A 13,227-nucleotide genomic window follows, 5' to 3' on the forward strand; every position below is an offset into this window, starting at 1 on the left:
CTGTTGCTCTTCACTGACATCTAAAATAACGATGCTCCACTGCCTGAATGGATCAAACACATGGATTGCTCCTAGTTTTGTTTCAAAGTATAGTTGATGCACTGCATTTTACCAGCCCATAACAAGGAAAGTACAAAAACTGAGATAAGCATCCAGAAACTCTCAGAGCAACTGACACTACCCCAACATTCAGGTACATCACCAGTGGACTCTGAAGAATAAGATATTTTTCAATGTAGTTGAACATATGACACAAGCAAAATATTAGCCATGCATAATAGCACTCTATATCAGTCTTCAACAGACAGGGTAAAAGAAAGAAAAGAAAAAATCTGGTTCTTCATCACAGACAGTCTAAGGAGCAATGATGTAAATTTTCTGGGACTTAGATTTTTCTGGGAACTGGCAGAATGTGACAAACACCCTCAAGCTTTTTCCTTTGTTAGCATTCTATGAGGTTGTATAAAATACTGATTAAACATGAGGTAAAGTCATGTAATATTTGAAAATACATGAACCCAAAAAAATTGATGGAGAGTGACAAGAAAAATCAGGTTGCAACATCAACTTTTATCAAGTATATTACTGATGCACCATCATGTTGAGCATACAACACTTAGTTATATTGTTGTCTTAGTCTTTTTGCTATGTTATTCCAAGTTTTGTTCCTATGGAAATATATTTCCATCAGGCTTCAAAGTCAACGTTGTTGGAACATAACTGCTACATAATACAAAAGATACAAACACAGGAGAACATGAGACAGAGTATTCTACCACAATTTACCCTCCAAATATATCTTATTCCAGTACCTTAAAAGAAGTTATAAATACTAGTTGTTTAATCTTAACACCTGAAAAATATAAAATATGCTAACCACAAATAGCAAATGCATAATCAAAAGGTTTATTAACTTCAACTTGTCCAAAAGTTTTATTAAAACATTGGAAAAGCATGTATTCCAAAATAGTTCCTCCTCCATTACAATTTCTTCTCTACGCACAGCACCATATATACCTACTGTACAAACCCAAGGTCAGAATATCAATAAACTAACACAATAAAATAAGGATGAGAGGTAGACTATAAAGATGGGAGGGCTGGGTGTGGTGGCTCACACCTGTAATTCCAGCACTTAGGGAGGGTGAGGTAGGAGGACTGCAAGACCAGCCTGAGCAACAGAGTGAGACCCCCATCTCTACAAAAAATAAAAAAAATTAGCCAGGCATGGTGGTGTGCACCTACAGTCGCAGCTACTTGGGAGGCTGAGGCAGGAGGGATGCTTGAGCACAGGAGTTCGAGGCTGCAATGAACTACGATGGCATCACTGTGCTCCAGCTTGGGTGCCAAGGCAAGACCCTATTTCAAAAAAAGGGGGGGAAATGAAGAAACCAAACATGAGTAACTGCAGACAGTAAGACTCACAAAGCTAATAATACTAGCACTAAAAATGGATATAAAGAAAAATACAAAGGCCAGGTGTGATGGCTCACACCTGTAACCCCAGCACTTTGGGAGGCCGAGGCGGGCAGACCACAAGGTCAGGAGATTGAGACCATCCTGGCTAACACGGTGAAATCCCATCTCTACTAAAAATACAAAAAAATTAGCCGGGCGTGGTGGCAGGCACCTATAGTCCCAGCTACTTGAAGGCTGGAGCAGGAGAATGGCATGAACCCAGGAGGCAGAACTTGCGTTGAGCTGAGATCGCGCCACTGCACCCCAGCCTGGGTGACAGAGCGAGACTCCGTCTCGAAAAAAAAAAAAAAAAAAAAAGAAAGAAAAATACAGGCTGGGTGCAGTGGCTCATGCCTGTAATCCCAGGATTTTGGGAGGCCGAGACATGTGGATCACCTGAGGTCAGGAGTTCGAGACCAGCCTGGCCAACATGGTGAAACTCTGTCTGTACTAAAAATACAAAAATGAGCCAGGCGTGATGGCAGGTGCCTGTAATCCCAGCTACTCAGGAGGCTGAGGCAGGAGAATCGCTTGAACCCGAGAGATGGAGGTTGCAGTGAGCCGAGATCACGCCACTGTACTCCAGCCTAGGGGACAAGAGTGAAACTCCATCTCAAAAAAAAAAAAAAAAAAAAAAAAAAGGAAAAATATATCTAATCAACTTTTTGACTAAAACACATGTTAAATTTCTAGGAATATAGTATCAAATGAAAAGTTACAAGCAGAAAATTATTTCTCTTTAAACGTACTATTGTGTATTACATATCAAACTAATGCAAAATAAGTTGCCTGTGGAGAAGTATTTAGATATAACACTATTTTTAATAGTGATAAACTGCCAAATTACCAGTTAACATGGTTTGCGGTTTCTAGTGTAATTACTTAATTTCTTCCATATGTGTAGTTATGTTTCCACTTTTATTCCAAATGCTACTTACATGTTTCTTCTCTTTACTTTTTATTAAACTTGCTAAGACTTTAATTATTTTATTGGTCTTTTCAGATAACCAGCTCTAATCTTTATTGAAAAACTTTTTTTTTTCCTATTTCACAAAATTCTGCTTACTCACTCCCTTCCACTGTCATAGGGCTTATTTTTTTCTGATTTCTTTTTCTGATCCCTTCCACTGCCATAGTACTCATTTCTTTTTCTAATTTTTGTTGTTTTCTAATAAATGTATTCACAACTTTAGCTTTTCTGCTACATACCACTTTGGTCTCATGCCAGATATTCAGAAGTCATGTTCCAAGTATTGATTCAGGATAATTTGTAATTTGCTTCTTGATCTCTTTAAACCAAGAGTTATGGAGGACCATAATTTATGTATTACAGATAAATGAACTTTTAAAAAATCCTTTTGCTGTTAACATCTAATTTGATTATACTATTATACTATTTTTTTAGAGTTCTAGTTTCCAGTAATGGAGAGCTAATTAACCCTCTTACTAAAAACCATGAAAAATACAACATAAAAGTTTTTTTTTTTTCTTCTTACTAACATCCTAAAAATCTATACTGGAAAAATCCCAAGCCAATTTTTGGTTGAAAGTAAAAATTCAGAGGTTAAACAGAAAATCTGATTAACAATAAATGGGGTAGGCAGAGAAAGAGCTAAGGAGAAAGAACATTCAAAGCCCAACACCAGCCCATGGTAGTCTTTGGGAAAATAGGTTCCATGATAAGCTGAGATACAGCCCACCTCCAAACGGTGGGCTCAGGATAAGAACAAATTACAAACCAGAGGATAGTCTTAGGGTAAGAACAAACTACAGAAAGGCCAGACTAAGGTAAGAAAAAAGAAAAAGTAGGTAGGGGAAAATCGTCTTGGAGAAATTGTTGAAATCAACCGTAGGGAAGAGTTGCAGCATGGAGATATATTGCTTGGCTAGACCAAAAACCTTTCAGCACATGGCAGCCCTAATGCCAATGCTTACAGGACCCAGCAGAAGCCAAATTGAAGCCTCCCTAGAGAGAAGCAAATCCACACTAGTCCTTGGGGAACTTTACAAATAGTTTTCTCAATGACAACAACAAGGAAGCAGCCACATTAACCAAACACAAAGAAATACAACAACATGAGCAACAATAAGCAGAAACATAGCCCACAGACTTCAGCCACTAGAATTACTGGACAAAGATTTTTTTAAAAAATAATGCTTATCTGTTTAAAAAATATACAACCTTGAAAATACCTACACGGTATAATAATCTATTTTAAAATAAAAGCAAGAGAAAAAAAAAAGAGCAAACATTACTTCTAGGTATGGAAAACACAAAACCAATAGTTAAAAACTCAATGGACATATTTAGTGGCAGATTGGATCCAAAAGAAACTATTCGCATATGAGGACAGATGAGAAGAAATCATTTACTAAGGTATGAAGGAGAAAGAACATACAGAAAAGAGATTAAGAGACACAGAAGACAGTGAAAAAAAATCTGAAAAATATTTAATCAGAGTCACAGAGGAGAAGAAAGAGGAAAAAAAGGTAATATCTGAAGAGATAATAGCTTAATTTTTATCTTGAACTAAGGAAATTCACCAGCCCACAGATTGAAAAAGTCTCCCATGGAAGATACATTTTTAAAATACACAAGGGAGATTTACTTCTTGGAATTGGCTAATTTTTCCATTGTGGCCTGTTTTTTGACCACTGCTCTTGTATTTAAAGTTGTGACAAATTTATCTGTACAAAGTTATACACACACACACACACACACACACAAACACATCTTGCTAATTCTGTTATTCAAATTCCCCATTTTCTTTTTATTGTCTACTTCATCTATTTCTAAAATACAGAAGGTGAAGTCTCTCCATTATAAATACGGATGTCAGTTTCTCCTGGTGTTTATAATGGCTCAATATACTTCAAAGCTGTACTGTTAAGTTAAATAAAGATTCATGACTTTGTGGACCTTTTGCCCTTTTAAAATGTGTTTGATCTTGAATTTCATTATGACTAATATCAGTACTATTATATCTTCTTTCCTATGATTTCCATTTGCCCACTGTATCATTTTTCCCTCCTTTCATTGATATTTTTCTTGAATATGCTTCTAGTCAATCGGTTCTACAAGTTTTGTTAGGAAAAAGAGCAGTCCCCCATTTTCCCTCCTCCTCTGCAACCAGTTGCCTCTTCCTAGAAATAATCATCTTGACTCTTTTAGATGATTCTTTGTCATTTACTACCATATCTCTAAATAATACATTCATATTGCTACTTCCTGATTTCTCAGTTTTAGATATCATCACATTATGCAACTTGAAGATTTGGCCCTGTCAGGTCCCCTCATCAAACATCCCGAGTCCACTTTCTAATTTCTACCATAACTTTGGTTAGGGCAATATTCAGGATTACATTATTATAAAATGCAAATGTTATTTACACACTTCCACTTCCAGCCATGAAAGTAACAGACTAGTCCTATCATCATAAACAACTGGAGAACTAGACAAAATACAGGAAATAACTATTTTCAGACACTGAAGAAACAGGCAATGAACAGCAGGACTGTAATCTCTGAGAAAAAAGAAATAAGACAGATGAATACCATAACTACCCCAGCTTTCTGCTCTTCCAGTACTTACCCGATCCTGGTACTGGGTCCAAAAGTCATAATGAATGGAGGGGACAGACAGTGATAAAAATTAGAAAAGGCTGAGACAACTGAAATTTATGGCGGCAAAATACCACAAAGATGGAGTTAGTCCAAAAAGAATTCCAGAGGTCTACATACACGAATATTGTGATAGCTAGTTTTCATAGGTGTCTTTCCAATGAAGATACCTAGTAGGGTCCATGCCAATCATGAATTTAGAAAAGAAATAAAAAAGGAATACCAATGACACGCAAACTCTTTCAGAAGGCAGAAGATGAGGAAACATTTCCCAACTCATTTTATGCGGACAGTATTCCTTTGATACCAAAACTGAAAACAATATAAAACTACAAAGAAATACCCTTCATGACACAGACAAAAAAAATCTTCTGAAAATATTAGCAAACTGAATATAAAAAGGGTAACACATTATAATCAAGTGGGGTTTATCTTTGAGAGGAAAAGGTGATTCAAAAATTAACATAGGCCAGACGTAGTGGTTCATGCCTATAATCCCAACACTTGAGGAGGCTGAGGCAGGAGGAACACCTGAGGGCAGCAGTTCAAGACCAGCCTGGGCAACACAGTGAGCCCAGTCTCTGCAAAGATAAAAAAATTTTTTTAATTATCCAGGTGTGGTGGTGCACACCTGTAGTCCCAGCTACTTGGTAGGCTGAAGCAGGAGAATTGCTTGAGCCTAGGAGGTTGAAGCTGCAGTGAGCTACAATGAGGCCACTGTACTCCACCCTGGGCGAGAGACCAAGACCCTATTGCTTTAAAAAAACCAAAAAACATAAATTACCGTTTCACAGAATAAAGGGAGAAAAAATATAACCATCTTAATAGTATCAAAAAAGGTATTTGGCAAAATTCAACACCATTCGTGATAAAATCTCTCAGCAAATTAGGAATAAAGGAAAACTTCCTTGACCTGATAAAGACCAAACCAAAAAATGCACAGACAGCAACATACTTAATGGTGTAATACTTAACGCCTTCCTGCTAAGATTGGGAACAAAGATATCTTTCTTATCACTTCTTTTTAACATTAAACACTAGAGGAGTTACCCAGTAGAATTAAGGCAAGAAAAAGAATTTAAAAACACAGAACCAGCTGCAGTGACTCATGCCTATAATCCCAGCATTTTGGAGGGGGCTGAGGTGGAAGGATGCTTGAGGCCAGGAGTTCAAGACCAGCCTGGGCAACATAGCGAGACCTTTACAAAAAAATTTTTTAAACAATTAGCTGGGCATGGTAGCACATGCCTACAGTCCCACCTACTGGGAAGGCTGAGACAGAAGTACTGTTTGAGCCCAGGAGTTATAGACTGCAGTGAGCCATATTTGTGCCACCGCACTTCATAGCCTGGGTGACAGAGCAAGACCTTGTCTCTAAAAAAAATTTTAAAAAGCAGAGATTGGAAAGGAAAGAGTAAAACTGTCTTTTTGTATAGAACACATAATCACCTATGTAGAAAATCCTAAGGAACCTATTTAATTAACAAGGCTTCTTGATGTAGATGGTCAACATTCAAAAATGGTAAATTAGCAATAAACAACTGGAAAATGAAATTTTAGAAACAATATTGGGCTGGGTGCGGTGGCTCACGCCTGTAATCCCGACACTTTGGGAGGCCAAGGCAGGTGGATCACAAGGTCAGGAGATTGAGACCATCCTGGCTAACATGGTGAAACCCCATCTCTACTAAAAACACAAAAAATTAGCCAGGTGTGGTGGCACGCGCCTGTAGTCCCAGCTACTCCGGAGGCTGAGGCAGGAGAATCGCTTGAACCTGGCAGGTGGAGGTTGCAGTGAGCCGAGATCATGCCACTGCACTCCAGCCTGGGTGACACGAGTGAAACTCCATCTCAAAAAAAAAAAAAAAGAAACAATATCACGTGCCATAGCTAAAAAACATAAAACATGGATAAATATAACAAAATATGCTGCACTATTATGTATACTGAAAACTATAAAACATTGCTAAAGAAATTTTAAAACACGTAAAGATATACCTTATTCATGAACTAAAGGAGTCAACATTTTTAAGATGTCATTTTTCCTCAAAATGATCTATCTATATAGTTAATGTAATCTCCATCGAAATCCCCGTAGGCTTTTTGTAGAAACTCACAAACAGATTCAAAAATTTATGTGCAAATGCTAAATACTCAGAATACCCAAAATAAACTCTAAAAAGAACAAAGTTGAAAACCTTGTCACACCAGGTTTCAAAACTTACAGTAATAAAGACAGTATGATATGAGCATACGGATAGATATAATCATCAATGGACAGAATACAGATGCTAGTATTGGATTTATACATTTATGGGCAATTGACTTTCAAGAAAGATTTCAAAACCAATCCAGAGTGAAAGGACAGTCTTTTCTGCAAACGATGCTGCAACAAGAACATCAGCATAGGAAAAAAAAAAATATCATGACCCCTACCTCACATGTGAGCCACCGTAGCATAATATGATTGCTTTTTCATTTCTCTACAACTTTTTGTTTCCTGAGTTAATCTGTTTTGTCTGATTATATTTTTAGGTGTTTATTACTAATTCAACCATCAAATCTCTTCAAACTGGCAAAATGGTCTCACAAGACATTTCTCTTTTGGAACACCAAGTATTCTTTTAATTTTATCTTTTTCTACAAATCCCTCTTGGAGTTCTCTGATGTGTTGCATTTTGGACTGGTTGCCCTCTTTACCTTGGGCACAGCTGTCATCCTTTCCTCAGCGGCTTCTCTCCTGTGTTGGATCTCCTGTTTCCTTTATCCCATGATTCTCTGTTCTTTATTCCTTCATGTTGGTGGGGCACATCCTCCAATAGATTCCTGAGAGAGAATGTATGGAAGGTAAAAAAATTTTGAGGCCTCTTAGGTCTGAAAATGTCTTTTAGTGTACCGTCACACTTAACAGTTGAGCAGATACGGAATCCGAAGATGAAAATTAATTTCCTTCAGAAGTGTCTTCTAGCGTGAAGTCTTGCTATTGAGAAATCTGAATGATTCGGATTCCTTGTCTTTTACGTGCGATCTACTATTTTCCTCTGTGGAAGCTTGTAGAACTTCTTTGTCTTTGGTATTCTGGTATTTCAAAATAAAAAAGTTTGTGTTGGACACTTGATAGGCCCTTTCAATCTGAAAATATGTTCTTTGGTTCTGGGAAATATTCTTCGATCATATTCTTGGATGATTACTTCCCCTCTGTATCACTGTGATCTCTTCCTAGAGTACTGATCTCCTCCTAGAGCACTTACTTGTTTGGTATTTGACCTTCTTGATTGATCCTCAAATGAACTTAATCTCTTCTCCCAAATATTTCATCTCTTTTGCTTTTTGTTTCACTAAAAGATCTTTTCAACTTCATCTTCCGATGCTTTCCTTCTGTTATTTTTGCTATTATATTTTAATTTCCAATAACAATGGTTACCGTTCACTGAGTATTCTTCTTTATATCATCCAGTTCTTTTTTTTTTTTTCTTGAGGCAGTAACTTGCTCTATCACCCAGGCTGGAGTGCAGTGGCATGAACATGGCTCACTGTAGCTTCAACCTCCTGGGTTCAAGCGATCCTCCCACCTTAGCCTCCCAAGTAGCTGGGACTACAAGCATGTGCCACCACACTCAGCTAATTTTTGTTATTGTTATTAGAGACGAGGCCTCGCCATATTACCCAGGCTGGTCTCAAACTCCTATCCTCAAACAATCCTCCCACCTCAGCCTCCCAAAATGTTGGGATTATAAGCATGAGCCACCATGTCCAAACCACCATCCTGTTTTTGTTTCATAGATACATTATCTTCTATTATTTCTGAAATAAAAATAATAATACTTCTGTTAAAGTTCTCATTTACTTGTATAGTCTCTGGTTTCCATGGAAATCAATACAGAATGCCACATCAGTGCACCACCTATGTTCCCATATCTGCTGTTTCCACCAGTAGCTTTCTCAGAAATGCTGCACTAAAAGGACACATAAAAGCAGTCTAAGAAAAAACCAAATAGCCTGTGCCTGTGTTTAGCAGCTAGGACCAAAAAGGAACACTAAACTCTCTTGGCCTTTAAAACCTGGTTGTCTCTGCTTTTCAAAGATATCAAAGCTAAGAGAAACTTTCTGCAAAACAGGCACGTTTCATATTGTAGACTGAGAACAGGAGCTTGATTCAACTAGTTCCCTACTTGCATCTCCCAAGTTTCTTCAGATCATCTCAATATGCCACCTCACAGCATGGCCTCTGTAGACCCTGTCCCTGCAGGGTTGGGTTACATGTAAATGGTACCTTCATGACCTTCTCTAGGCCTCTAGCAACATTGTGGTTTTCCTCTGTGTTAACACAACCACTGTAGATGGCCTCCAGAGACCAAAGACTTGCTCGACTCCGACTGACACAGGCAACTTCATAAATATTTATCTTGCGCTGCGCTGAGCAGATTCTCTGGCAAGACTAGGCCAGGATTCAGACTCCAAGTCTCTCTGCTGCCTGCAGTACAAAGTCTGGTAACCAGGAGACCAAGGAGAGGTTCTAGGAGATGTGATTAAGTCAACAAGAAACCAAAAAATTATTCCTGGCCTAATAACAATAACCACCTCAGCTAAAGATTTAACTTGGAGACCCTAAATGGAGGTTGTCTTAGACCTCTGTAATCTGGATTTCTTTTTTCTGTAACTGTTGGAAAGTTTTGGTGCTTATCCTTGGACAATCTTTCATCTTTTCAATGTATGATCTCATCCAGTCTCATGATGTTATAAATAACACACTATATGCTAACTGACACCCAAATCTGTATCTCCATACCAGGACCTCACCTGAAATCCAGACATGAACATTCATTCACCTGTCTACTCAATATCTCCACTTAGATTTCTAATAGGAATCTCATACTTAACATGTCTAAAACTGAGTTTCTGATCTTCTCAAAAATCTCTTCCTGATGCAGTCTTCCCCATGTCAGTTAATGGTCATTCTTTACTTCCAGGTGTTCAGTCAAAACCCTGCAGTCATCCTCAACTCTCTATTTGTTTGTATGGTGGTTCATGAATAATAAAGTTCATGAATCTTTGCACATGTGAAAATGTTTTATTAGGCCTTTACACATTAATAAAATTGAGGGCTCTCCTTTCAAAGTTATGGTCCCTCAAAATTTGGGAAAATAAATTTCTCAGTTTATTTTCTATAACTGTAAAATGAAAATACTGGTATTAATTTTAGTCTTGTTCTTTTGTATTCTAAATATTTATCTCTCACAAACTTTTAGAGTTTTCTCTATTCTAGATGTTCTAAAATTTCACAATTATATAAACAGATATTGATCTTTTTCAGTGACCTTGTTTCACACTCACAGGGCCCTTCTAATCTATGAGGAATTTTCTTCTATTAGTTCTTTGATTATTTCTTCCTATTCATTTTTAGTTCACTCCTCTGAGACTGCTCTCAGCAGAGATTAGAACCTGTGGATCTATGATGCTTTTCTTTCATGCTTTCTATTTTTTCTCTTGTTGCATCATATTCTTCAATAAAAACCCACTCAGCATAACCTTCCAATTTACCAATTTGCTCTTGTAATGTGTCCATTTTGCTTTTCAGGCCATCTATAAGATTTTTCAAGACCCCTCTAATTGGTTCTTTTTATAAGGAAATATAATCTTTCTACATGAATATGACATTCCCTCTTTCCTTTCTGAAAGGTACCAATGATAGTTTTAAATGTCTTTCTGTTTTGTTTCCTGTGTTAGGATCTTCTATGTACTGAATTTTGTGCTTCTCTTTCATGATGTTGGTTTTCCTGAAATCTGTGTTAATTCTTTGCTTTTGCACACCTTTACATGTGAGAATCCTGGTAATCTGCCTATAAATGCTATTTCTGTTTACTGCAAGCTTCTCCTTTGTGACTATAGCAAGGACATATTGCTGGACAGGTAATCTGCTAGGTATAGAAGCTCCTAGTTCCTCCAGAATGTTTCCATTAACCTTAAGGCTCTGATTCAAACTTACAATCACTGTTTTAATTAGAGGGCATCTGTCTCTGCTATATGGCACAAAAAAGGGGATAGGCCCATAAGGCTGCTCTGACACCACACTTGACCAACTACACTGATATTTTTCCTAGGATCCTGAAGCACTGCCATTCCTTTTTTTTTTTTTAAAGCAGTTTTCTCTTGAGCTGATCTAATGCTTCCTCCTTGAAATTGATTCCAACGTCCTTCTTGTCTTTCAGAGAATCCTCACACTTTCTGGTATTCCCAGGACACCCTTTTATCCATATCAAGCTTTGCTAAAGTTATATTGTTTTTACCTTTAAAATCTTCTATTTTTTTTTCTTTTTTTACTTTCTAAGGACTTGAAGTAATTTTAGGTAATCTCTTAAGACTGAAATGATTTTCTTTGTAATTTCCCCAAATAACTTATTTTTCTCTAATGACAATTTAATAATTGGTCCTTTTAAGGTGACTTCATAACATCCCAAAGGGAAAAAAAGAGAAAAGAAAAAGATAAACGTCATGAAGCCAATCAAATTTACAATCCTTAGAGTCTTGGGCAATCCTGAAAGTCATTACTTCCGATGAAATAGTTCAATATGATTGTCTTCTTATGGAATGACTGGGAACCAATTTCTAAAATATAACTAAATGTTTAAAATCCATAAACAAAAATTTATATAGATTTTGCCCAAAGCTAATGTTAGGGTTTTCATTTACCTTTCCATTCACATTTCTTAAACTATATTAACTATGTGAAATATCATATATATACAAATTATATATACACATTATATATGTTATATATACAATATATGTGTAACTATATAAATGTATAAACTACATTAACATTGAAATAGACCTAACTTTTTATTCATATAATACATATACATATCTACTGGATTAATTTAAAAAAATCTAATGATAAATAAACAATGCATTGCCTTCTGAGGTTTATTATAAATTCTCAGGTAAGAAAACTGAGAGATAGATTATTTTTTAAATTTTAGATACCTAAAACACATTTCAGCTTTCTCAAAATTTGATAGTAATGGACATGAAGTCTTTAAAATGGGTAATTAGAAAATAAAGTTTAAGTTATGCAAACATTAAAGAAAAGGCAAATTCCATAATAAAGTGGCAGATATTTGCATTAATCCCTAAGGTCACAAATAAAGTCCTTCAAAATACAAATGTGGCAGTCCTACCTATCCTAGTAGTTAATTCACTACACTGTAATTGTGTTGCTGGTGCTTATCAAAACAATAAAACCCATAGAATATTAAAGATAATAGATTTGTAGAGTTAGGAGGGGCTTTTCTTTTTTTTTTTTTTTTTTTTTTTTTTTGAGATGGAGTCTCGCTCTGTTGCCCAGGCTGGAGTGCAATGGCACGATCTTGGCTCACTGCAAGCTCCACCTCCTGGTTCACGTCATTCTCCTGCCTCAGCCTCCCGAGTAGCTGGGACTACAGGCGCCCGCCACCATGCCTGCCTAATTTTTTGTATTTTTAGTAGAGACGGGGTTTCACTGTGTTAGCCAGGATGGTCTCGATATCCTGACCTTGTGATCCACCCGCCTCAGCCTCCCAAAGTGCTGGGATTACAGGTGTGAGCCACCGCACCCGGCCAGGAGGGGCTTTTCAATAATATAATAGTTCAGAACAGACTATAGACTCAAAAGACATATTTGAATTCCAAACCTCCTACCTACTACTCACAAGTTGATGACTCTGGACAAGTTCTCTAAGCTCCTGTTTCCTTGAGTGTAAAATGGGAATATCAATACCAGCCTAAAATTGCTGTAAGGGCTCAAGAAATGAGCATTTATTATCTTCTGAACGAGGATTTCTCTGTCATTTTAACTCTTTTTAGTAAACCTCTTCTCTCCTATTTTGTACTAGAAAATTGAGGTGAATTTCCTCCCACATGTAATATAAAATGTTTTTCTAATTTCATGCAACCCTATCCAAATCCATTACCTCTCTGTTCTTAATTTTCTTAAGCAGTAAGCATCCCTGACCATGTCTTTCTCCTCGGATAAAAACAACAACAAACTAAGGGCCAATCAGAGAGGTTATATGACTTTACAAAGATCATACAGCTAGTAAATAAAGCCAAGACGTGGCCCTGACTCCCAGTGCAGTGTTCTTTCCACCTTATTATGTCTTAATATACAT

The 13,227-nt window shown here is 36.9% G+C and overlaps 1 protein-coding gene across 6 annotated transcripts in view; it reads right to left on the reverse strand.

Moving 5' to 3' along the window:
- Positions 1-13,227, reverse strand: part of CNOT4 (CCR4-NOT transcription complex subunit 4) — a 147,012-nt gene that overhangs the window by 63,302 nt on the left and 70,483 nt on the right. The gene's annotated exons all lie outside the window — the stretch shown is intronic.

Source organism: Nomascus leucogenys, chromosome 13 (genome assembly GCF_006542625.1).
Source record: "Nomascus leucogenys isolate Asia chromosome 13, Asia_NLE_v1, whole genome shotgun sequence".
NCBI lineage: Eukaryota > Metazoa > Chordata > Mammalia > Primates > Hylobatidae > Nomascus > Nomascus leucogenys.